This window comes from Phodopus roborovskii, unplaced genomic scaffold (assembly GCF_943737965.1).
Source record: "Phodopus roborovskii unplaced genomic scaffold, PHOROB, whole genome shotgun sequence".
Lineage (NCBI taxonomy): Eukaryota > Metazoa > Chordata > Mammalia > Rodentia > Cricetidae > Phodopus > Phodopus roborovskii.
In genome coordinates, this window is record NW_026126416.1 from 18488982 (window position 1) to 18511468 (window position 22487).

At 41.5% G+C, this 22487-nt stretch overlaps 1 protein-coding gene across 11 annotated transcripts in view; it reads right to left on the reverse strand.

The window, feature by feature from the left end:
- Positions 1 to 22487, reverse strand: part of Plcb4 (phospholipase C beta 4) — a 367915-nt gene that overhangs the window by 267939 nt on the left and 77489 nt on the right. For 9 of the 11 annotated variants that reach the window (XM_051183311.1, XM_051183307.1, XM_051183309.1 and 6 more), the window contains exon 2: positions 21420 to 21487. The exons of the other annotated variants lie outside the window; for them this stretch is intronic. The gene's annotated coding sequence lies outside the window, so the exon portion shown is untranslated. The remainder of the gene's footprint in view (positions 1 to 21419; positions 21488 to 22487) is intronic. 11 annotated transcript variants of the gene reach the window in all.

The following is a 22487-nucleotide window of genomic DNA, read 5'->3' on the forward strand; positions in this document are numbered from 1 at the left end:
TCTAATAAGTGAGTTACCCTTTCCTCCGAGTTTCCAGCAGCCATGGGTTCTTCACTCTATTGCTGCACTTCTTGCTTGCATTTCCTTCTGTTCTGATCTTTGCAACATAATGTATTTAGATATGAACAGGAAGCCTAAGGTCTATGGCATTCTGAGCATAATAAAAAGCACTGTCCATCTAGCCAAAATGACAAATGAGGAACATGATCAAGCGATTGGAGAAGAGGGGAGTGTGGGAGCAGAGTGGAGAGGAGCACTATCTTCACATCATATCTTGGCATCAATGAATACTCTCTGAAGCTAATAAATTCTATAAATGAAGGGTTTCGTGCTGCCGTTCACATTTATAATAATTTGCTACCATAAAAAATCCTGGAAACTAAAAACAGAACATAAACAAATTACAGGAAAAACAGAAATAGTAAAGAGGCTATTGAATAATTGGGAAATAGCATCAAAGTGGGAGCCAGCTCTGCCTACCTAGGTCTCAATCTTTCTGTTACATCCCAAAGACTCTGTGCCTTGCCCTTCACCTTGCAAAACCTCTACTGTTGGGATTCTAAGAGAGCGCTGGTTCTTTTGAGTTTTTCTGTCTTTTGGTTTTTTTTGGTTTCTTTGTTTGTTTGTTTTTTTGGGATTTTTCCCCTAGCTTCTTTGTCTAACAGCCCTAGCTGTTCTGAAACTCACTCGGTAGATCAGACTGGTCTTGAACTCACAGAGATTGGCCTCCCTTGCCTCCTGGGTATTGGGATTAAAGGGATGTGACACTACACTGTCTGAGAGAGTGACTCAGATTTCTCTGAGTATCACCTAATTGTGCAGATATTCCTCGGAGGTTTAGTAGCAGGATATAAGCCACCTACTTAAGGATTTTACCCTGCTTACCTTCATCTTCACAGTTTGAGGAAGAAACCAGATACCATCACACAGAATCTCTTCACAAAAACCTATACTTAACCCATGTCCATTTTCTTGTTTCCTACACAGGCTAGTGTTAAACTCACAATGTAGCTAAGGATGACCTTCATCTCCCAACCTCTGAAGTGCTGAAAGTGCCGGCAGGCCGAAGGCCACGCTCACTCCTCCATTCCTTGTCTTTGCTGTGCCTCCCTCTTGTGCCCACTTACTTCTGCTTTCTGATCAGCTGGCCTACACATGATAATTTTCTGAAGCTCTCCCAGCTCCAGATGTGGTGGGATCAAACTGGTAACTAATAACTTAAAACTGGCTGTGGCAGGGATAATTCCACCAAAGAAATTGGCAAATAGTACAAACTAGGCTTTCTCAGGCCCTCCCAGGCTACCTGTGGCCACTGGCCGTACAACACTGTAAAGGCCGGTGCATCACGCAAGATACAGAAACAACAGCCATTTATAGAGTGCAAAGTAAGAGTAGATTAATTGTTTTCCTTAGGGACAATATATCATTTAGTTTTTTTTAAGTAGTTAATTCTTTTGGAGAGTTTAATTTCTTTGATACTACACTTCCACAAAGTATATGAGGGTTATTATAAACACTACAGGGCCTGTGAAAACGAATAAGGCTTTGTTTCTAGAGTGAATACCATGCTGTCCTGTTCTCTTGAATATATGCACATAGCATGTTCGGCCCTAGTAGCTCTAAATAGTACATCTAACTTGGTTTCCATTATTCTCATTACCAGGAAACTTAAGAAAGCATAATGTAACAGAATGAATAAAACCTTTCAAAAGTGCAGACGAAATCACACTGCTGCCTCCTCTACTTCTTTCTCCTCTCATCTCAAACACAAAAACATTGAAAAATAATAATCACATTATTTTTCCCTAGCTCCAAGCTGTCTATAGATTAAAAACAAGACAGTTACTTAATGGTGCCATTGATCCCTTCAACTTTGCAAGAACCAACTGTAAAAATGACATCCAGTATACTCAAAGCCAACTCAGTGGGACTGGAAAGAAAGTATAGACTGTCAGAGAACATTACTGTACAGAATGGAAAGCCTTTCTAACAAGCACAGCCAACTGGTCTACCTGGGCCATCTATCTAATAACCATGAAACAAAACTATTTTACAGAAGAAAAAACAAGCATACCAAAAAATAATGAATCATATCGGTATCACCTGAGACAATATTACTACCAGTGTAACTAATTCTTCATGCTTAATATCCTAAATATCTCACTGCATCACTAGAGAGTGATGTTACTAGATTCTACCAATAATATCATTACTACATTCTATTTTACTAATAATTGTCAGAAGGGGAGGGAAATGATTAGCTTTAAAGAACAGAGACCATGAGACGATAAAAAATATTCAAAATTCTCTTACCTGGGGTTTTCGGGGGGGGGGGGCAAAAGGGGGTTTGAAATAAGATTTCTCTGTATAGCCCTGGCTGGAATTTCCACCATAGACCTAACTGGCCTCAAACTCAGAGATCCACCTGCTTCTGTCTCCCAGGTGCTGGGATTATAGGTTACCTAGCTGTTTTTAACAGATTTATTTTCATCTTTATTTATGTGTGTATCTTTGTGTGCAGGTGCCCTTGGAGGGTGTTGGCATTCCCTGGAACTGGAGTTATAGGCCTGTGAGTCACCTGATAGCAGTGCTGAACTCAGGTCCTCTGTAAGATCAGCAAGTGACCTGGCACAAGTCTTTAATCCCAGCACTCAGGAGGCAGAGGCAGGAGGAACTCTGTGAGTTTGAGGCCAGCCTGGTCTCCAGGACAGGCTCCAAAGCAATACATAGATACATAGAAACCCTGTCTCAATAAGAGAAAAAAAAAAGATCAGCAAGTGTTCTTACCCTCAGTACCAGCTCTCCAGCTCCTTTCTAAACACTTTACTGCACTTCAAGAAAAGCATGCAGTGCTCATCAAAAACAATGTTGGGTGTTGGGTGCTATTCAAAAAGTTGGAGTTGATTTTCTTCATTTGAATCACTAAAATAAAGTTTGTTTCTCAGAACACAACTTTTGGATTGGCAATGCTTTGTGCTGGAAGTCAAATTTTGCTATTGGCTGTCACACACTGGCAGTCAATAGCTCACAGCTTAAAGATAAGGCCATAGCACCAATATGTAAGTTATGAGCATTGAACTAGAATCAGATCAACCTTGGGTAGAATGAAAGAGATTTAACTTTTAACAGATAGAATCCTTCCACTGTTCAATGTTTTCATTTCTACAAAAGAAAAAATAACCTATCTACTTCAAAGGATCACTAGAAAGAATACTAAGTAACTCTATGAAACATACACAGTAAACTGTTTAGTATACAGTAAGCACTCTGTAAAACAGGACAAATCACTGCCACTCAGTGCTATGTGATGGCATACTACGCCCATGAATAGGCTCAACTACACAGGTATTCATGGTGGTACCTTAAAATCACAGCAGTTTAAACAAGAGCATCTTCATCTGCAAGCTGCACACAAATCACTGGAGAACAGAGTGTGAACTATGACTGGGGGGCTTCTGGTGAGCCCTGAAGTCCAGCATTTTAAAACTCTCTTAGAGGACATAGATAATGGCACAGGAAATGCAATCTGAGCATCAAATATTCAACAGTGTATTCTCCCACTATCACTTCTCTGGCAAGTCCAAGCATGCTAGACAATGTCTCAACCTTGAGTCTGCTACTCAACCTGACTTCCCTGCAAAACTAGAACTCTTGGTCAAACTGTGGACCACTAAAGATAACTGGTAAACACAGAATAAAATCATAAGAAAATGCAGGGACCTATAGAAAGACCTTGAACTTTCAAATTAAATAGGCCCAGCTTCAAACTCTAGCTGCTGGAGTACTAGTTGTTTATATGACTTTGGATTGATTGCAAAACTTACCTAAAATTTAAGTTTCCTTATTGTAAATTGCCAATAGCAATCTAGCCAAAAACTTAAGGTATTTTAAATATAAATATGCATTTTGTGGGGGAAGTTTCAAGACAGGGTTTCTCTGTGTAGCTTTGGAGCCTGTCCTGGAACTTGCTCTGTAGACCAGGTTGACCTAGAACTCATAGAAACCCATCTGCCTCTTGCTCCTGAGGCTACGATTAAAGGCATGCACCACCCCACCCAGCAAAATATGCATTTTTTTAAAAGGCAGATTCTTACTTTGCAGACTAAGCTTCACTAGAATTTATTATTATTTTCCTGCCTCTGCCTCCTGAATGCTAAGATTATGGGCTCCCTCATTATACTCAGCTACTAAAGCATATCTCAGAAAAAAAATATTAATGTTAATGTATATGTATACCTATGGGCTGACACACAGTATAAAATAGGAAGAGTTGCCTTTTCAACTCAAGTGTTTAAACACTTACTAACATAGACCTGCCCAGGTGCTGGCACTCAGCTCAGAGGCCTCTCTCTCCAGCAAACCATCTGAAGACTGGCCACTACTGAAAATTCTTTTCATGCTATTTCAATTGAGGCATTAGTGATTTCCCAAGACAAAAAATCTGATTTCCTAGTATACTCTAATCATCAACACCTAAAGAGTGGAAGCAAACTGTCATTCACACAGCTTCTCTCTATACTATAAACCTCATAGCTTCACCTCCCACACAGATAAAAGAGAAAAAGGCAGAAGTCATCTCCGTCACAGACTGGAAAACAGACTACAGCACTACTTTTTTCAATTAGCAAAACATTATTATAAGAAATCAACCTGGAGTGACAAGATGGCTCAGTGGCTAGGGTATTTGCCACCAAGTCTGCAAGCATCTCACCTAAGACCTGAACTCAATCCCTGCAACCTATATGATGAACAGAAGGAAGAACTCACTCAAGCTGTCCTGAATACATATGTGCAGATATGCATATATACAAATAAATAAAAACTAATGTTGAAAGAAATTTCTCACTAATGCAGAACAATAATTCTGTTTCCTCACTTCTAAGAGCTGAAATGGTTTCTATTTTTAATATATATATGAGCTCAGGTGCCTGAGAAGGCCAAAGGCATCCAATCCCCTTGGAGCTGTAGTTATAATCTATCTGACATGGTTGCTGGGAACTCAATACTTTCTCTGCAAGAACGGTATGTTCTTAATTGCTGAGCCATCTCCCTAGTTCCCAGATTCTATTTAGAAACCTATATCACACGCACACGCACAAGCACACACACACACACACACACACACACACACACACACACACACCACAGTGTTTTGTCTCTTTACAAGAGAAATTAAATTCTCCCAAACATCAGTTGCATAATTTTTTCAGCACTATGTGCTGGCATTGTACCAGGCACCAGTATACACTAAAGAATAAACAGATTATGTCTGTGCTCTTGATGATCTCACTACTTAAAAAAGCTCCCACCTCATGTCCAAAGCAGGACACACTGCCAAATAGCTCTGATCTAAAACCTGTCCCTGGCAGAGCAGACACAATAAGCCACCTGTAAACGAACCACGTCAACATTGTTAAGAGAATTGATGTGGCCATAATCCCTCAAAAGGCAAGTGATGTGGAATGTACCAGCAAACGGCACTATAAACACCATACCTCACTTCCAGGATACGGTGGAGCAGCAGCTCCTTGTGATATGGAGCGTGTGATAGCTTTAGTATGTATACACAGTCAAAGTATCTTCTTGGAATATGACCACCTTCTCTTCCCAACCATGAGCTCCTTGGCAAGCTTCAGACCTAGCAAAAGCTTTCTGATGTTCACCAGCATACTAAAGAGAGGGTGGGACTCATTTAACCTGACATGCAAGTCATATTTTAAGTCTTCCTACCTGCTTATAACTATAGTATAAAATGCTGATATTGAATATCTGCCTGTAACCTTATCTTGGAAACAGGAGCACTAAGCAAGAATAAAGTCCATTCTATTCACTATATTTAACCTGTTAAAACTCTGTCAAACCCCATGGATAGATGACTTACTGCCTACAGACTCATCTGAATATAAGTTCATATTAATCACAGAAATTGGGTGATCTGCATAATATAAAATATTCCACAAAAACATAAGGGGTTGGGGAGGTAGTTTATTTGGTAAACTACTTGCTAAGCATATTCAAAGCCCTGGTTTCAACATCCATTGATGTATAAACCAAGTGAGGTAGCACTTGCCTGCTATCTCAGCATTCATGATCTGGAAATGAGAAGATCAAGAGTTCAAGGTCATCCTTGACTACATAGTGTGTTTTAAGGCAAGCATAGGGTATATGAAAACCTGCTTTAAAAAAAAATTTCACACACACACACACACACACACAAAAAAAATAAATAAATAAAGGGAAAGTATGTGATCAATTGGTAAACCTTCAAATGAGGATTAATTCACTATTCACATGGATGAGTCTTAATTATACCCACAAGTTGATCCTGAAAGACCTAAAAAGTAATGTTAATGATGGACTAACCTGGAAACCAATATCTGTTCCTTGGAATTTGCTAGCTTCCCCTCACAAAGCCCTGAGATAAGAAGAATTCACACTGCCCCTCCTTTCCTGTGAGTCAACAGGTGGTAAATAGGGTCAAGAGATAGCTGTAACTCTGGTTTGCCCAGACAAGATTAATTAGCACACCTGAGGCCCTAAGGTCTGCTGACCCTAATAGCAGACCATCCGGCCTCCAAGGGTCACATACTCAATGGACAGAGGGTCCCATCCCCTCCCTAAGCTTGTGGGTTTGCCTTTAAAAACACCTGGACCCAGGGGAGGGGGGCTTCTCCCTAGCCTGCATGCTAGAGGAGCCCATTTGCGCAAACGTTTCCTATTCATTAAAGCCTCTTGCGTTTTGCAGCAAGTGGACTGGACATTGAGTTCTTGGGGTATGAGGGTCTTAACAATCCTACTGGAACCTGGACACTAATAGGAAACTCCTTCCCATCGCATGGAAACATATTAAATCACAGCATGTATCTTAAATTGGCACATGAAAAGGCAGTTTCCCTTTTCAGTATAGTCAATTTAGAATAATCCCGTATTAACCACAACTAACATATATTCAGAGACTATCGACTCTGAACCAAAGAGGCGCTATTTCTAGTGTCTCTGGCTTGTGTCTGTATGTGTGCAAATGTGTCACCTAATAGTTATGTACCGTTGATCAAGCAGGATTGATGTAAAACTCCAGTCAAAGTGGTCTAGCTTAACATTAAAGAGTGCCCATACCTTCTCAGATGTAATATAAGTAAAAACCAAGCAAACCCTAAAGTGTTTGCTAAGGCAGCTAAGAAGCCTTGTGTGGCTTTAAGGCTGATAATTTGTGTAACATTTTACCTGCCCTGGCTGAAGGCATGGACCTGAATGCCCTCAACACCCCTCGGGTTTACTGTCCCTAAGGCAATTCTGAAGACAATACATCTTCATGTTCTAGACAAGCTATTTCCAAAGTAGGAGAGGGACTAGACTACCATTGATGAACTGCAAAGCAATGTTAGGTGGTTTATAGATTCGGTGTTGAAAGCCCAGAAACCCTTTCCAGGAAGTTGGACTAAATACTCTGATCTGATATTAAATAGTTTCAAGACCCGCGATCACTTTCCCTCCGTTGTCCACTCTCTTCATTCCAGCTCTGGGTTTAGACACACAGCAGCATCTACTTCACATTGAATAGCATGACTTGCTTTCAGTGTTTTTGTTTTTGGGTTTTTTTTTTAAATAGTGATGCAAGGCCTCCTATTTAAATACATTTATTTGTTGTTAATAATCAATGAGAAACATTGACTGAAAACAAAATTAAAATTTACTCTGACTGGCTGTCACATGGAAAGTACTTTAAGTATCCCTATAGGATATGACTGAAATGGCAGCTTTGTGACTTCCTTTGTCTATCTCACTAGAGAGAAAGACAGCTACTCCAGAGACTTATCATGAAGACATATGCCATGAAACAAGAATTTTCAATGGGAATGAATATTACCAATAAAATTACTAGCATTTTGTAAATACACCTAGAGAATAATTATCTCCTAACACAGCCTCCCACCGACGAATTGGAACACAAGCATAAGGGACTTCTTAATGGCTCAAGTGCACATGCAAAGAAAACCCTTCCTATTCTGTTTAGTTTAATAAAAATAATCAGACAAGCTGGGCATTGGTGGTGCATGCCTTCAGTCCCAGCACTCACGAGGCAGAGGCAGGCGGATCTCTGTGAGTTCGAGGCCAGCCTGGTCTACAGAGCTAGTTCCAGGACAGGCTCCAAAGCAATACAGAAAAACCAAAATGAAAATGATGATGACCATCATCATCATCATCATCATCATCAGACAAATAAGAAGCATGACTCCATCTCGGAAGAAGTAAATCAAAAGTACTATTCTGAATTCCATATTCCTGAATTCTATCCTTACATTACTAAGACTCAGAATTGCTACAGGCTGGGGATGAAGCTCACTGGCAGGAGCTTTCCCATGTTTAAGGCCCTACTTTCTCTCTCTCTCTCTCTCTCTCTCTCTCTCTCTCTCTCTCTCTCTCTCTCTCTCTCTCTGTTTTGTTTATTCTTCTCTCATATATTGTATCTCAACTATGGTTTACCTTCCATCCTCTCCTCCCAGCCCTCCCCACCCAACATCCACTCTCCTCCAGATCCACTCCTCCTTTCCCATTAGACAAGGGCAACAAACCCATCCTCCCACCCCAGGGATATCAACCAAACTTGGCATGTCAGTTTATAATAAGACTAGACACATGCCCTCATACTAAAGCAATCCAGTAGGGGAAAAAGGTCCCAAAAGCAGGCAAAGGAGTCAGAGAGAGCCCCTGTTCCCACTGGGAGTTCCACAGGAACACCAAGCCACATAACCATTAACATATATGCAGAGGACCTAGGTCAGACCCATGATTGTGAGTTGGGTCTGACCACTATGGACCATGGTTAGTTGATTCTGTGGGCAGTTTTGCTGTGGTGTCATGACCTCTCTGGCTCCTACAATCCTTCCTTGACCTATTCTGCAGGATTCCTTGAGCTCTGCCTAATGTTTGGATATGGGTCTCTGCATCTGTTCCCATCAATCAGTTGAAGCCTCTCTAAAGATGATTATGCCAGGTTCCTATCTAAGAGCATAGCAGAGTATAATTAGATGTTTCATTGACATTTTTTGTTGACCATGTTTGGTTCTATCTTTGATCTCTGAGCTATGCAGACTTCCTGGCCCTCCAGGCAGTGTCTGGCATGGGCTCCTTCTTATGGCATGGGTCTCAATTTGGACCAGTAATTGGCTCAGTTAGTTCCACAAGTTCTGTGCCACCTTTACCCCAGCACATCTTGCAAACAGTACTAATTGTGTATCAAAGCTTTTGTGGCTGGGTTGGTATCTCAATCCCTCCACTGGGAGCCTTACCTGGTTATAAAAGATGTTAAGGCTCTATTTTTATACTCCAGCACCAATAAATGGAATGAGACCCATCATTCCTTACCCATTTGACATGTTTTTATATTTTATATCCCCTAAAACTGGGATCGATATGTAAAATAAAAATAAAAAAAAAAATCCCCCTAAGGCTCTTGTGTTCAAGGCTTTTTCTCCAACTACTGGTGCAATTAGGAGGTGACTAGATCCTTAGGTTGTTAACCACATTAATGAATTGCCATCAGTGAGTTCATAGAAGGTGGGGCCTTGTTGGAAGAATAAATCAGTGGAGAACTTGAAGAACATATCTTGCCACTGACCTTACTAGGCTCTTCTCCCATCTCTGTGTTCTCTGCTGTTGTGGAACAACTGTTTTGTACACTGTGAAAAGTTTTGCTCTTGTTGGTTTAATAAAGAGCTAAATGACCAATAGCTAGGCAGAAAGAAGTTAGGCAAGACTAGCAGACAGGGATAGAGTTCTCTTAGATAAAGGAGAGCAGTTACAGGAGGTGCAGGGAAAAGCAAGATAAACATGCTGTGTTAAAGAAAGGTACCAAACCACGTGGTAGAACTTAGATACACAATACAGGTTTATTTAAGATTTAAGAGCTAGTTGGTAACAAGACTAAGTTATGGCCAAGCATTTATAATTAATAATAAGTCTCTATGTGATTAGTTGGGATCCAGCTGGCAGAATAGAATATTATGCCTACAGTCTTCCTCCATCTATCAGCTGCCTGGCTACCATTACATTCACCACAATATACTCTGCCACTCCTCACATCCAAAACAAGAGGCCGACTAAACTCTGGTTCCAAAACATAAGCTGAAACAGACCTTCCCTTTTTTAAGTTTATTACTCTCAGGTATTGTATCAAAGCAATGGGTCATGAATTTTAGCACAGCAAATTTAAATTAAAGCCATGTTACATGGAAGACTTTTTAAAATTAAGCTTGAATATAAGACACAAATCAGTATCTCCTCTTTTATCATTTTCTTCATGTGCTTTTCTTTATTGTTAATCTCTAAGGAAATTTGTGCATGTACCCTAATATAACCACTTAAAATGAGTTACAAAATACAAGGAGAAAATCACTTCAGATTAATGTTTTGTGTATTGTTCACACCACTACATTAAATGGGCATTTTGACTAAAATAATGAAGGACAGAAGGGCAATATTGTGTGGTGACATGGACCAGGAACATGAGAGGTTCAACCAAAGTCATATCCACTCACTGTGGGCCAATCTTACTGCATAAGCAACTTGATCATTTAGTTCCATTAATTATCAACTCCATAGAAGTCGAGCCCCCCAACCCTGAAAACAAAGAAAATAATAGACCCTAAAGTTAACATGAAGAACAATGGTTAACAGTAAAATTAATGCTAAATGCAACTATAACCTTCAAGATGCTCAGAGCCCAGTAATCCCTTAAAGACAAGATAATACAGTGTGATTGCTTTTGAATGTCAAATGTACCTGCAAGGAATAGCTCTGTAAATTGTCAGGATATTTTATGTGCAAGGAGTCCAAAGTTAATTTCAAAAGTCTAAACTATTGCTTCCTTCCACTCTCTAGTCTGTCAAATTGGCCTTTTAATTCCTGTATGATTTATACGACCTGTACTTACACCCAAAGAAGTTCTTCAGTGTGAGTGTGAGACAGGAGAGCAGAACCTGTTGCAAACCACTCAAATATTTGCATATCCCAACCTTAATTTCATCATCTGAAAATGGCATTATAAATGTAGTATCTTCTTGGGATAGTTAAGAACTACATGCAGCACATAGTTAATGTCATTGCTAATGTTAGCTTTCTGAGCAATGGCCACAGGTTACCCTTTATATGACTTCCTGAACAATTATCTATGAGACATGACTGAAGACACAAGAAAAATCTACAAAAAGGCTTCCCATTGGCTATCATAACCATAAAAATTTTATAAGCATATTCTGACACTACACTGTATGTACAAATGAAATAATTTATCAGAGTAAGACAAAAGAAACCATCCTATGAACAAAGGCATCATCCCTAGCATGTGCTACTAAAGGGCTTAACATGCTCTTTCCTAGTGTAAGACACAAAACTGACATTGTCCTTCTTGGTCCTATAGAAACTGGAATTCTAACATGGATCCCAGCAAAAGTGAGGCTATGTTCATTCTGAGCCTTGACCTTTTGCTCAGACCGTGCAATCACCATGAAAGCCTAGGCTGGCCTATTGAACAAGGAAAAACGGTGTGGAGAAAAATCACCTCATCCCAGACCATCCAGCACACAGCTATACCCAACCAAGCTACATCCAGTGCCCAACCCATATCTGCAGAACCATCTATCAACCCACGGCTGACCTTAGATGTGGTCCACGATCTAAACAAGGCCACAAGAACCATGTGGCTCATCTATAGATTTGATAAAAGGCTATGTTTTCCCACAGCAATGAATGACTCACAAAATACTTTCTCTTCCAACTGATAAGCTCCTCCAGATTAATGCTCACCACACTAGGGTCTTCAGACACTATTTCCTTAAAATGGTCAAAGGATAAACAGCCTAACAGTTGTTCTGAGGTAAACTGGTCCAAGTAGCCAGTGCAACAAAGAAGAAACGGAATCTGCCTTCAAGTAGGCAGGACAGATGATGGGACCTGGGCCCCAGACCATACTACAAAATCATGGTGTGCTTTTACTAAAAATTTCCTCACGGTTACTTCATACTTGGCTATTAAGAACAACCAAAGTCAACCCTAATTCATCATAGAAACTGGGGTTCTTAGAGTAAGTTAGGAATTATCTTTTCACCTTACACCTTCAGAGATGACCTCTCATCAGCATCTTTAGCTAACCTGAAAAATCATGGCTCCAAGAAAATGAGGCATTGCTTTTATCTAGACAGGACATAGCTGCAGCTGGCTATGCTCTATTCTCCAAAACAAAGGATGAGCACCTATTCAAACATCACTTTGCTTGAGAGGCTGTAGCTGATTTTCCTATTCATTCCTGATGAAGAACAGAGAGCTGAACACACAAGGGAGGAGTGAATTCTACCCCTGTGTGTGTGTGTGTGTGTGTGTGTGCGCGCGCGCACACACACACACACACACACACCAGTAGCATTCACAGAATGAAAAATGTACCTGGGCTTCCGTTTTCAATTCTTCCTCTTGGCTCTTCTTTAAACATCTAATTATAAAGAAACTTATGTGTTTGGATATTTTTTCCCTCTCTGGGGAATCCAGAAATCAAATCACTTTGCCAACACGGCCAGCAAAACAAATCATTTGTGTTGTGGCTGAGCCATACGGCTCCCTTCACAAACACCAGCAAAGCCTGCATAGCTCTGCTCTCACAGAGCCATTTGGGGGAAGATTTTTATGGCAACAGAGGAAATGTTTCTACCAAAACAACACCTACAACTTTGCTGGAGATATTTTCATGAGGTTTCCCCTACTGCTGTTTAAGTTGTTCCAACATCTAGTTAAAAGTCTGGCTCAAGGTGAGGCTGGTGGACCCACAGGAGGATTTCTCAGTCAGTTATTACATGAGTAACCTGGAGCAGGTCACTTAACCTGGCAAGACCTCTGGCAGGTCATAAAACAGAAATTTCGGCCCTTCCAGGGGCCTAAAAAATTATACAATGATGCACAGTTAGCACCCGGGTTACATAATAGGAGTTCAAAGAAATGAAGGGCACTGGAAGGGTTTGTGGGAAAATCAAAGCTAAATTAACCCTAAGAATCTTAGGGCCTAGAGATGTGCTGTAGTCACTGTGGTCTAGTGAAGAGACCCCACCTGAGGACCAAACAATAACTCCCAAGCTGCCTGAGGGAGGTAGGCAGAAGACTTAAACCCTCTTGAGACAAAGCCCTGGATTTTTCCCCATGATAAAGCACCTCTAACAGTTAACTTCAGTGAACACCATCCTCACCTGCTTTGGAGCTACCGTCTATGAAGCCTGAACTGCAACTCAGCTTTTTCCTGAGCTCTAGCCTGAGTCTGCCCTTCCCTCCACGGGCTGGCTATCTCTAGCTCTCCAGAGTAAGCTCTGTTCCATCTTCTCCAGCTTACAGTCCATATCCCAGGAAACCCAACCAGAGATAGCACAGCCATGTTCGCTGTTCACGTGAAAAAGCAATCCCCACAAAGGCTAAGAAACATGCTGAATCCCACAGACCATGAGTGGTATCCCCAGAAATGAATCTTGAACTGTCATTCTCAATCATTTAATGGAATTTCCATCTTTTTTATCAAAAATAAATAAATAAGTAAACTAAGCAGTTGAATGCTGTCCTCACAGTCAACTGCAAGAAGCAAATTAGCACAGGGAGAAAATGTTGTAAAAATATAATTAAAATAAATAGCCAACTTCCAGGCTACCAATGCAGCTCAAGTTTCTAACATTTGAACTGGGTACAGTGGCCTGCAATTGGGACAGAGGGAGAGAGGAATGTCTTTGACAACCACTGGGTGTGATGCTATTAGAGTCCAGGGGCTAAAGGGACCGGATGACAACAGCACAGGCTTCCAAGAGGTGAGGGTGAAAGCCGTGCATTGATTGACCCAGCTATTCCTACAGGTACTAAGAGGAGAGGAGTAGAGAGCAGCCCTGGCTTTTCCTCCACTCCAACTTTCACCAGTACTCACTCCTGTAAACCTACCCAGGTGCCAGGGGACAACACGGCTTGGGAGCAGGAATGAGGAACGGGATAGATCTAATGGACAAAACTGTGTTAAACAGCCCCAAAACACAGCATAACAGAAAACTGACCAGCAAGAAGCATAGACACTGACAACGAATTCAAACAATGTAAGGCAGGGGTCTACATAGAGCCTCTGAAATGGCAAGTGATGTACACACTCAAGCAGCCCCAAGCAGGGGGTAGTCCCTTGATGTGGACTCTTTACAAGCACAGGGGCTTTGTTACTGCTGGGATCAAAACCTGAGATCTGAACCGATGATGCTGCCTGGCTCACACCTTTACTCCAGCACTGGTGGGACAATTCAAGGACAGTCTGCTTGCGCTATGCAGCAAGCAAGATCCCCCCATCTTTAAGTACATAAACAAATAGCATAAAAATAAAAGTAATGGTTAGGATACAGCCCAGTGTTGGAACACTTGCCTAGTATGAGAAAGGGTCTGGGTTCTATGAATAGAACCACCAAAAAAAAAAAAAAAAAAAAAAAAAAAAAAGAGGTATCTGTTAAATAACATTTTTAAAATCTAACACTTCAAAAGCACTTCTATCACAAAAATAGTATAGTTGGTTGTGTTGAAATAGGTAGAATTTCATTCCCCAAATTTTACTTAATTCAGCTCAAATTGTTCCTCTCAACTGTCAGGTAAATTAGCTGATGCCCCTGCTATTCCAGCTGGCTAGGGGGTACCTTTACAATTCCATTTGACAAAGTAGGAACTAGAAGACAGATTCTTCTAGGAAGTCCTATGCAGCAGATATTTGAGAAGGGTGGGTCAGGAAAGGATAGGAGAGAAAAATAAGAAACAAACTAGATTCCCAAAATGGGCAGCCAACCTTATGTAAGCTTTGTTTTCCAGAGACAAACACAGCATGGCTACTCTCTAATTATCCTACTTTAAAAGTCCCTTACATTAAGGTCCCTGCAGAGTGAATGTGATTTGCTCTTTCATATGGAATGCAACCAAATTTTAGTCCTTCTACTCGCCAAGGAAACTTCTCTGAAGTCATCAGAACCCAAATGGTGTCTGAGAGGGGATCTGAGGGTGAGAGCCAGCTTTGCCTGGAGCTGGCTATTTGTCATTACAATGACCAATCATCTTCTCTGTTTTCTCATTTCCTTCTGACATGATGCAACCATGACAAGATGGCATCCACAATCCCTTCAGGCCTGAGTGAGGGGATCCCACACATAGACAAGACAAACCCTTTACAGAACCAGATAAACTGTTTGTTCCTTGACAAGGCCCAGGCATGGTCTACTTGTGAGGCTGCTTACCAGAATTGAAAGTAAAATCTGTGGATCTGTGTTTGTGGCAGAGAAAAAAAGTCTGACCTCATTCCTCATTCAGTTGACTGTGACCTCATCCAGGATGTCTCACACTGGGTCTAGGGTGATCAGGCTACAGAACAAACTAAACACTTCTTTCCTATACCCACACCTCTGCCATGTAACCTTCAAGGGCTTTGTTTCTGTCACAGGCCACTTCTGCCTTTGAACAATAGGATATCAGCAAACAAGATGCAAGCAAAGTCTTTGGCAGTCCTTATACAGCAAATTTGTTCCCCTCCGTTCTTGTTCCTGTATTATACCTAAACAAACATACTAGGTATATTGCAGAAACAAGTCACCATAGGCTAAAGCCATCCTACATCACCATCAGACAGCCGAGTCACAAGGCACATAGGTCAATCTAGCCGAGGTCAGCAGAGTTACTTATCTAATCGACAGGGCCATGGACAGAACTTATACCTGAAGTCAGCTAAGCCCAGAGGAAGCATAGATGAACCTTTATTCTTCTAAGATGGGGACATTTAAAAAATATTTTAAAAATATTTTCAGCGCTAAAGAGATGTTCAGCAATTAAGAGCACTTATTGTTCTTTGGGAGGACCTACAGTGTTTGGTGCCCAGCACAACCATCTATAGTTTCTAGTTCCAGGAGATGAAACCCCATCTTCTGACCACCATGGGCACCAGCGGGCACATGGTCAACATACAGATAACATACTCAGCAGAAAAATACTCAAACTCAAAATTAAATGCATAAGTCCAATTAGGGTTTTAGATTATTATTTTTTTTTTTTTTTTTGAAACAGGGTTTCTCTGTGATGCCCTGGTTGTCCTGGAACTTGATCTATAGACCAGGCAGGCCTCAAACTCAGGGATCCACCTGCCTCTGCCTCCTGAGTGCTGGAACTAAAGGCATGTGCCATCATGCCCAGATAATTTATTTTTAATTTTGTAATGATGTTTTAAATTTTTGTTTTTAAGTATGTGTGTGCAGCTAAGTGTCTCTGTGGATATGTGCATGAAGTGCCTGTGGGAGACATAGACATTAGATGCACGTGAGCTAGGGATATGGACAGTTGTGTGCTGCTGAATATGAGTGCCAGAAACTGAACTGTGGTCTTCTGCCAGAGCAATATGCTATGCACTCTTCACCACTGAGCCAGCTCTCTGTCTGACTCCCCACAGACACTTACTTTATTGCCTTCCCCTGACATTTTGTGGGTGCTTGTCAGGCAGCTTACTATGGCGATGCATAATGGATCGCGTTGCTGAGGATGCATTCAGCCCACCTGTAAGGACTATTTCTAGAACTGAAGTTTGGGGTAGTATTATCCTGCACACTTTAAATGCATCAGCACTTTCAGGGCTCCCAAAGTCCCCAGATAAAGAAACTGGCTGAACTTTGTCTAACCTGTATTTCACACAACTGGTTTTACCACAGACCTCCAAGGTCAATCTCCAATCAAATTACCCTGCAGCCTTACAGCCCAAGTCGAGGCTGAACTTCTATCCAACACTATGTATTTTATTTTCTCTTCCAAGACGGGTTAAAGGGCCCTTCGAAACAAAAAACAACACAAATCACCCCACAAGCACCATGACATCACAAAACCTTACGCTCATAAACACACATGATAAAAATTAAGGGTGAATGACAAAATAGCTAAACTCCACAGAAAGTGCAATAGTCTGCTCAAATAAATAAACTCTAAAAGTTCAATATTCTCAATTGTCTTTGTTGGTCTGGCAGAGCCCTCAAAAACTTCATCACCTCTCTCCTGGACTCCTACCCCGTGTGTACTATGCAACTGCAACTTTCTGAAACTACCTTACATTTCATCAAATGGGCCTGGACCTTCTGCTCTCACATTTGACAGAGGTTGGTCACGTGTAATATGAACCTGAAATTATGGTTCCATATTCCTTTGAATGAGCAGCAGTCCCCTCAATATGTTAAAGTTCTTCAGCCATTGCAGTTTTCCTGCTGACTAGGGCTAGGAAACACTAAACCCCCACATGTTCACTGGCCACAAGGTGGCACCATATAAGCTGGTAAATGGAAACGCCCCACTATATTTTGAAATTCATACTTCAATTTCAGGTGCTCGAAATTTGCAATAAGTTCAGAAATATACAACTCCAACATAAAATTTGACCTCTACAGTGTGGATTTCCTAAGTCACATACTGTTAGCCACATACAAATCTGAACACAGGCAGGATTCATACAACTGACTCGATTCATCCTTCATGTACTTGTTGAGAGATTGTTCCCCCAAAGCTTTAACTGGGACCCTCCAGACCATGATGCAAGACTCACCTCTGACTTAGTTCACCTGGCATTAATGTCTTTCTACTATACACAGCCACCATTTGGTGCTGACTCCATAATGAGAAAGGTCCTTGCTTACTGCCTTGTAGGTGGCTCAGAGATGAGCAATGAATACTGATTGGGGGAAGTACATGGATAAAGGGAGAAAAGGACAGTTGGGAGGAAAAACGAACAAGTAAGATGGGTACTGAATACAAATATGACTGAGATTTTTGAGTTCTATCTTTATCCTCCTCTTCTTTGCCTAACCTCAGGAAGAGATAACTACAAACACCAGACAACAACAGGGGAGAGATAGAGAGGGAAAGACTCCTGATCCCTAAACCAGTCAGCCAGTGACCACTGTCAATTTAGGAATAATGCAGAGCCAGAATTTCTAAAAGACTTTATTTTGTTTCACTTCTAATCAAGTATGCATTGTGGGTCTCTAAGCAGGCTTACATATGTGTTGCAATATCTACAGAGGCCAGAAAGGGCACTGGATCCCTTGGAAGGATACTTACAGGCACTTGTGCCCTACCCAAGGTGGTTGCTCGCTTGGAACTACATGGAGGGGGGCGTGTCTCTGAAAGAACTGTGTGTGTGTTCCTTTTCCACTGAGCTACCTTTCAGCTCCAAAGTCACACATTTTTGTTTTTTGACCTTTCTTTCTTCCTTTCTTTCTTTTGTTTTACTTTGATCATAGTTTTCATTATGCATGTGCAGGTGCATATGTGCATACATGAGTATGGAGGAGGCCAGAGGTCTTAAGTGTTGCTCCTCAGAGGCTACCTGACTTGAGACAGTGTTTCGCACTGGGGACTATAATTTTCTGATTAGGTTAGACTAACTAGTAAGCCACCACTCCAGCACTGGTGTTACAAGAGCACATTAAATTTTTCTTTTCTTTTTTTCCCTTTGGTTTTTCTTATTATTATTATTATTTTTCTTGTTTTACATATAGATCCCAGTTTCCTCTCCCTCCCATCCTTCCATGTCCCCCGACCCCTCTCCTATCCCAGGGGAGGTGAGGCCTTCCAGGAGGGAATCATCAAAATCTGTCAAGTCATTTGGAGTAGGGCCTAGGTCCTCCCTCCTGTCTCTAGGTTAAAGTAAGGGGTTCATCAAAAAACAAAAGACATTCGGGGAAAAAAATCACCCAGGCAGTGTTGGCAAATGCCTTCAATCCCAGCACAGGGAGGCAGAGGCAAGTGGTCTACAAATCGAGCTCCAGGACATGTCCCAAAGCTACAGAGAAACCCTGTCTCAAAACCAACCCCTCAAAAAAACAGTTATGGCCATGTATTTTTCCTAATCAAGGAAAAAGACAAAAGCCTTATACTTTTTGACAATAAATATTTTAAGATATCTGTTGAGCATGGAAGACTCATTCCCATACCCCTGTGATGTCACGAAAGACACACAAAGAAAGATTTCCACTTTGGACACAAAGGTCTCTATTACAGCTACCCAGGGAGCTGTCATCTTTAAAAGGGACAGAGGGAAATGAATGCAAACACAAGGTGTGTGAGAAGAGAAATGCCTGATGTGTCGTTTGATTGTAGAACTCAACACTCAATACTCTTTGGGGCTTAGCAGGGAGAGTTGGAACAGGTGCTGTCAACGTAAAGATCCTTCCAACAGGCATCGTGCACTTGACTGAATTTCATTTGAACTATCCTCCGTAGCACCCCACCCCTGCCCTCCCGCCTCAGTCACTGCATCTGAAAACAAGGGCTGCACAGGACTTTCAGCATTAGCAAAATTCAAAACACCTAAAAATTGGTTTAACTTTAAAATTAAGAAAAGGTATATCAGGCCACTGTTTTATTATCATTCTCCCTCTCTCACACCTCCCCTCCCGTGTGTGTGTGTGTGTGTGTGTGTGTGTGCTATTTTCCTTCTATCTGAAATCCTTTTTAAAACTCTATGTAAAAATAAAAGCCATCACAACTGGCCACCAGTTGTGTCAGGAATGAGACAGCAGGCATATTCTGTGATTGACACTCCCTTTTGTGACAGGACTATAGTGCAGTAACCCTGCTTCTCTGGGGAATTCTATACTTTGGAATTATCCCAAAATTCATTTGTGCCTCCTACAGCCTGATTTTCTGCATGCATTCTTTCAAAAGCCATCTCCGTCCTCTGGGAAGAAAGAAAACTGATACCAAATTAAACAAAAGCAGCCTTTTGAAGGCCTCTCAAGCAAGGCTTTGCAAATAAAAGTGATTCGACTTTGTTCTCCCTTTTCTCTCCACACAAATTTAAATCCCTCAAGGTTGTTTATTATTTTCGTTTATATATAAAAAAAAAATGCCTCCAGGTAGGCAAATCCACATCCCTGCTGCAGAAGGAAGCCTGGCCAGCTAATCCCCAACACATGAACCACAGCGATGAGAACTCCCATAATGCAAAACTGCATCCACCCCCAGTTTCTTGCCAATGCTGCTCCTTAATTGGCCATGAATAGTTACAGTCAGCCCCAGCAATTTCTGCACCCCGGATAGCATAATCTCCTAAAGCATCAGCTGCAAGCTTAAAGTCCAAATTTTGAAAGAGCATCCAATTAATAATCATAATAATAATGATGAAAGAGATGCCAAACTGCTGTGTGGATTCTGACATTCACAGTGAAAGCTTAGCTAACTGAACCGAATTATTCTCCTACTCTTCCTTCCCCAATTTAAGTTGTTTCTTCTCCCATTTTTTTTCTTTTTAATTTTTTTTTTCTTTTGAGACACTATCATTATGTATCTCAGGCTGGGCCAGATCTATCATCGTCTCTTCTTTTACTTTATTTTAATCATGGTCTCTTATAACCCAGACTGGCCTCAAACTTGCTATGCAGTCTAGGATGACCTTAAACTTCTTATCCTCCTGTCTCCACCTCCTAAGGACTGGGATTTCAGGTATGCAACCATATCATGTCCCCTCTAACATTTCTTTTTTCTTTTAACATTTATTTATCATGTATATACTGTTCTGCCATTGTACCAGAAGAGAACATCAGATCTCATTACAGATGGTTGTGAGCCACTGTGTGGTTGCTGGAAATTGAACTCTGAACCTTTGGAAGATCAGTCAGTGCTCTCTGAGCCATCTCTTCAGCCTCTTCCTCTAACATTTCTTTTAGTAAGGAAATGTTCTGGACCAAAGGCCATGATTTCGTGATTTCAAACTTCAGATTCCATCCACTATCCAACATAGACAAAGGCACTACCTGAATATAAAGATAATTGCGTGCGGACAGCTGATCTCATGGACGTCACAAGTCCAATCAGAAAGAAGTCTCTAAATGAATCTCTTGCATCCATGAAGCAAATGTTCACTGCACACTCGGCCCACACCATATGTCATAGTAACAATACTGGCATGGACCTCCCTTGCTCTCATGGAACTTCATGCTGGAGCAGGCACTGACAGCAGACATAAGAAAATGTTCTGGATGCCAGAAGATCCTAAAGGCAGAATTAAAAATCTCAAGGACTGTAATATTAAAGCAGGAAATTGAAACAAGACCTAAGGAGGTTAGTCATAAATTAAAAGGTGTTGTATAGAAAGGGACCCAGACAAGTAAAGAATATGCAAAGGCCCTGGGTGAGACAGGTACTGCAGGAGTATGTAACAGCACTTGGCCATGGTAGCCAGAAGAGTGTGGACAAGGTGGGTAGTAACAGATGATGTCAGAGGCAACAATGGAGGGCTCATGCCCTACCATGGAGACCCTTGTGGGGGCTTTGGCTTACATTCTGAATGAGGCAGGAAGCCACTTCGGGTTCAGAGGACAAAATTATCAGACAAATTTTAAAAGACTCACCCAGGCTGCTTTGTTGAGAACCCTCTTCAGGTGGGTGACAGCATGCACAGAGATCAATCAGAAGGCTCCTAGAGAATCCAGGCAAAGGAAACCAGGGATTAGAACAGGAGGCCATGGTGAAGGTAATCTAAACTGGCTGCCTTTGGGAGACATTTTCAGTGTCAAATAGGATCATATGCTGACGAAGTGAATGTCAGTATTTGAAGGCAGACACTGTTTTGTTTGGATGGTTTGTTGTTGTTGCTGCTGCTGCTGTTGCTGTTGTTTTGCTTTAGTTTGGTTTTCTCTGCTAAACCGCTGCTTCAGTTTATGTCCCAACCATTTTTGCGTTTGAAGCTTGGTCCTCAGCTTGGTACTAATGGAAAATAGTGGAGCCAAGACAAAGGAGGCTAAGTGGATGGGGATGAGCTGCTAAAAGGGATGTGTGACACTGCCCGTTTCTCTATTCCTCAGATGCCCTAGGACAACAGTTTCTCCACCAACACTCCTGGTCTTGCTTTCTGACTCACAAAAACAAAGGCAATGGGACTAAGAGATCATGGGACTAAACAGGAAACTCTGACCCCAGTCACAACAGGCATCTGTCTAGTGATAGGAAGCTGACTAATGAAACGCTCAATAAAGCTTCGAAATTGGTGTCCACTGGGCTGTTGGTCATGTGGCTTGTGGTTATACGTGAATTTATACTCCAGTCTCTATCTTCAAAAAACCCCGCAGTCAGCCTGGACACTGGTGATCAGAGATACATTTCTCTGTCTTCTACACTGAGTATCCAAACATCTTCGCATGCACTTAATCTCCCTCACTCTCCCTTTCTCCCCTCCTCTTCACTCTCCATCTTCTAATACCACCCCTCTGGGGCAGAGCACAACCGTATCCCAGGTGCTTTTGATAGCTCTGGCCTCTGTCTCAGCAAAACTTCCTTACGGATCTCAGAGAAAATGATGACCCAAATCACATATTGTGTGATATGATGCCAACACTCGGACCCTGTAACCTGTCCCTGTAACCTGTCTCCAAGAGCTTTCTACAGCCCTCCACCCTGTGGCTCCCTTTCCGCCCCATATG